Below are 5,152 nucleotides of genomic sequence, written 5' to 3'. Positions count from 1 at the left end.
ATATATATATATATATATATATATATATATATATATATATATATATATATATATATAGGAATACATAGGAAGAACAGACACCAGAAGACCTATCGGTCTATGGAGGTCTACGAGGAAGAGGAAGATGTGGAGGAGGAGGAGGAGGAATAAATAGGAATACATAGGAAGAACAAACACCAGAAGACCTATCGGTCTATGGCGAGGGTGCCTATTTACTACCGCTACTACTAGTAATCTACGTGTGGTAGGACAGGACAGAAAAGATGAAGGCTCCTCCCCACTCACCTCTCCCCCCGGCAACGTGCCGGCAGGAAATAGTAAGAAGGGTAGTAATTTCCTCTTATTTCTCTCTTTACTGTAAAATTTCCATGTCCCTTTTTTCCTTAAAGGTACATGGAAATTTTACAGTAAAGAGAGAAATAAGAGGAAATTACTACCCTTAACTTACACTATTGGTAACCTAAGCTGTTGGGGAAAATGACTTCATTACATAAGAACATAAGAACACAGAAACACAAGGAGAATGGAAGAGGACGTGTGGCCTACACAGTGCAACCTCAGGATCCCCCCTAATACTCACGATGGGTGAGGTAAGTAAGTAAGTAAGTAAGTAAGTAATGTAAGTAATGTTTATTGCCATAATATACACACATTGATATATACATATAAATATAATTATAATTCTGGCAACGAATCTAGCCTGTCAAGCCGAAGCTTCCCGACAGACTGTATATTTATTTCATTGCACTATTAATATCTTTCTAAAGGTTGCAGATAGCTCCCAACCATAAAGCTAAATACAAATATACAATAAATAACAACATTAACTATAATACCAGATGAAGTTATAATAGTTATATCTAAAATGTTAACTATAATAACAACTACAACAGCATCAACAATAATAATAATAATAACAATAATAATAATAATAATAATAATAATAATAATAATAATAATAATAATAATAATAATAACAATAATAAAAATAATATGGACAATAGTACTATGCAATTCACTGATTAGATTTAATAATGTAAATTTGTGTTCATGTTTCAGGAATAAATTATAATTTTAACCGTGATTGTTTTGGATTGCAAATAAGTGTTTTTACTGACTTTTTAAATAGAGAGAAATTATTACTATTAAGGAGATTTTTTATTTCTACTGGCAAAGAATTCCAAACTTGAGGTCCTGAGCATAAAATACTATTTCTGAAAAGAACTGTCCTGAACTGTGGAGAGATAAGGTTTATATTGTTCCTGCGCGTATTATGCAATGTATTAATAACTTGAAAAGGATGAGTTCCATGCATCAGTGCGAGGTTTTATAAATAAATAATAGTAGAAAATAACAATGAATGTTTTTAAAATTAAGAAATCTATGTGGAAAATACGTTATGTGGAATCAAACTTGTTCATATAAAACATACACCTAAATATCTTATTTTGAGAAACCTGAAGATTTTTAAGAAAGGAAGGCCACGTACACGCCCACACAGATACACAATAAATGAGATGCGGGTAACAAAGTGTATAATAAATACTGATAAGTGCTTCTTGTGTAAGGCTATTTCTTATTCGATACAGTATGCCACATATCCTAGATAGTTTATTTGCAACAGAATTAATTTGGTATTTCCAATTGATATTTTGATCTATGAAAACGCCCAAAAACTTAGTATAAGAAACTCGTTCAAGTACTTTTCCTTCAAGTGTTATAGGTGGCATGTTAGTAGTGACTGATCGGTTTTGAAAGATAATGTATTTTGTTTTAGTGATATTTAACCTTAACTTATTATGTTTAAGCCACATATTAATTGAATTGAGCTCATTATTAATGTTTATATGCAAACTATTTATATTTTTATCATCTAATAGTAAATTAGTGTCGTCAGCATAAATGGTATACTTAAATTTATTACTAGCATTGACAATATCATTAATATAGATGAGAAAAAGTATAGGTCCTAGGATAGATCCTTGCGGTACACCCTTGTTGATAGGCTTGAAAGAAGAATATTTAGAATTACAGTAAACAGCTTGAAATCGATTTGTTAAATAATTTTTGAATAATTCTAAAGGAACTCCCCGAATCCCAAAATTACTAAGTTTACTTAAAAGAATTTTATGACATAGCGAATCAAAAGGTGTAGTTTCAGGGGCACAGGTGGAGGCTTGATCCTCGTTTTACCGGCGGTACTAGGCACAGCACCAGTAACCTGTCACCTTACTGCACCAACACCTCACTCCACCTGTCGTGCGGACATTAACTGTTGCTTTACTCTGTTGTTAACTTACGCTACTTGTAATCTAGGTTGCGGGCGAGAATAATATGAATTTAGTTTGACGTCTTGCTGCAATCTGTCTGAAAACATATGAAGAAGGGTCAGTATAATCTTATTTCCGTGAAGTACTTATCCAATGAAGACTTGAAGCTATTGATACTCTGTGCGCTAACAACTGACAGTGGGAGTCTATTCCAGTGATCGACGAGTCTATTCATGAGAAAACTTTTGTGCACCAATGTGTTACATCGGTTTCCCTTTAACTTCATACCGTTGCCGCGTGTTATTGTGTTGGCGTCTCTCTGAAATAGACTATCTGGGTTAATATTGTCGAATCCATTAAGGATTTTGAACACTTCAATTAAGTCCCCTCTTATCCTTCGCTTTTTTAGGGAAAACATATCTAAACGCTTTAAACGCTCGTCATATGGCAAGTTTCGGAGCGCTGGAATTTGTTTGGTTGCTCGTCGCTGTATCCTTTCTAGCAAAACTTGATCTTTGATATAGTTCGGTGACCAGAACTGAACGGCGTATTCTAGGTGTGGTCTTACAAATGCTAAATATAATCTCTTCATAAGTTCGGGTGATTTATAATCAAAGTTTCTTGAAATTAGTCCTAACATCATATTGGCTTTTTTACTCGCTGCAGAGCATTGATCACTCATTTTAAGAGTGGTACTGATAATGACACCAAGATCCTTTTCTTATTTTACTTCGCTGAGCTCATGTCCTTGAATCTGATATTTAAAGTTAGGATTTTTTTCACCTATGTGCATTACTTTACATTTATCTACGTTAAAACTCATTTGCCATTTTCGCTCCAGTCGGCAAGTCTTACTAAGTCTGATTGAATCTTTTCGCAACTTTCACTGTTCATTACCGTACCTCCTAATTTGGTGTCGTCGGCGAATTTGGCTACTTTTGATAGAATATCAGTTTCTAAGTCGTTCACGTAAATAATTAATAGTGTTGGCCCCAGGACCGAGCCTTGGGGCACGCCACTGGTGACGGGTTGCCAATCCGATGTTTCACCATTAAGAACTACACGCTGTTCTCTGTCGGTGAGCCAGTCATGAATCCACGCACATAGATGGTCGTTAATACCGTGGGAACGCAGTTTAGAAATAAGTCTAACGTGAGGAACTTTATCAAACGCTTTCTGAAAATCTAGGTAAATTACGTCATATGGGCTTCGGGCGTCCCAACATGTATAAGCATCGTTGAAAAAAGTTAGTAGGTTGGTTAGGCAAGACCGATTACTACGGAATCCGTGCTGACTATCAGTTATCAAATCATTTGTTTCAAGGAAAGTGATCATATTATCCCTGATCATTTTTTCGAATAGTTTAATTAGGACAGACGTAAGGCTGATAGGACGATAATTACTGGCTTGTTTTTTATCTCTTTTTTTAAAGATCGGGGTAATATTGGTCTTTTTCCACTCGAGAGGCACACTGGCCTGTGCTAATGACTTGTTGAATATTAATGTTATGGGTAATTCTAGCTGTTGACTACATTCTCTCAACACGCGAGGAGATAAATTGTCGGGGCCCGGAGATTTATTTGGATCTATTTTCTGCAGGTACGCACGCACTTCGCTGATATCAATGTCGGTCAATGCAAGCTTATGTTCTTCAGGGCCTTGAAAATTTTTCTTCGGGGCTGGAATCGATGTCATGTTCTCTTTAAGGAAGAGAAGGGAAGTAGAATTTAATTACTCCTACGGTCCCTCGAACGTCACCCCCGCCACCACCTCCTACTGTCATTCGCACGCCATCCCCGCCACCGCCTCCTACTGTCCCTCGAACGTTAACCCCGCTAGAGCCTCATACTGTCCCCCGCACGCCACCCCCGCCACCGCTTCCTCCTCTCCCTCCCACGCCTCCCAGGCTACCGCCTCCTACTGTCCCTCGAACGCCACCCCCGCCACCGCCTCCTCCTGCCCCTCGCACGCCAACCCGGCCACCGCCTCCTCCTCTCCCTCAAACGCAACCCCCGCAAATGCCTCTTCCTCCCCTCCCTCCCTCCCCCGCCACCCCCTCTTCCTCCCTCTCCCTCCAACCCCAGGCCACCGCCTCTTTCTGTCCCTCAAACGCCACCCCCGCCACCGCCTCCTGCTCCCTGCCCCTCGCACGCACGGCACCCCTGCCACCGCCTCCTGTCCCTCGCACGCCACCCTGCCACCGCCTCCTCCTCCTTTCCCTCGCAGGCCACCCCCGCCACCGCCTCTTCCTGTCCCTCCCACGCCAGTTCCGCCTCCGCCTCCTCCTGTCCCTCGAACGCCACCCACGCCACCGCCTCCTCCTGTCTCTCGCACACGATCCACGCCACGGCCTAATCCTGTCCCTCGAATGTCACCCCCGCCGCCTCTTCCTGTCCCTCGCACGCCACCCCCGCCACCGCCTCCTCCTGTCCCTCGCACGCCACCCACGCCATCGCATCCTCCTTTCCCTTGCAAGACCCTCCGGCACCGCCTCTTCCTTTCCCTTGCACGCCACACCCGCCACCGCCTCCTTCTGTCCCTCGCACGCAACCCACGCCACCGCCTCCTCCTGTAACACGCACGCCATCCCCGCCGCAGCCTCCTGCTGTCCCTCGCACGGAAACCTCTCCATCGCCTACTCCTGTCCCTCGAACGCCAACCTTGCCACCGCCTCCTCCTGTCCCTCGAACGCCAACCTCGCCACCGCCTCCTCCTGTCCCTCGAACGCCAACCTCGCCACCGCCTCCTCCTGTCCCTCGAACGTAAACCTCGCGACCACCTCCTCCTGTCCCTCGAACGCCAACCTCGCCACCGCCTCCTCCTGTCCCTCGAACGTTAACCCCGCTACAGCCTCATACTGTCCCTCGCACGCCACCCCGCCA

This window comes from Eriocheir sinensis, unplaced genomic scaffold, assembly GCF_024679095.1.
Source record: "Eriocheir sinensis breed Jianghai 21 unplaced genomic scaffold, ASM2467909v1 Scaffold41, whole genome shotgun sequence".
NCBI lineage: Eukaryota > Metazoa > Arthropoda > Malacostraca > Decapoda > Varunidae > Eriocheir > Eriocheir sinensis.
The sequence above is the reverse complement of the archived record's forward strand: the minus strand, read 5'-3'. Positions refer to the sequence as shown.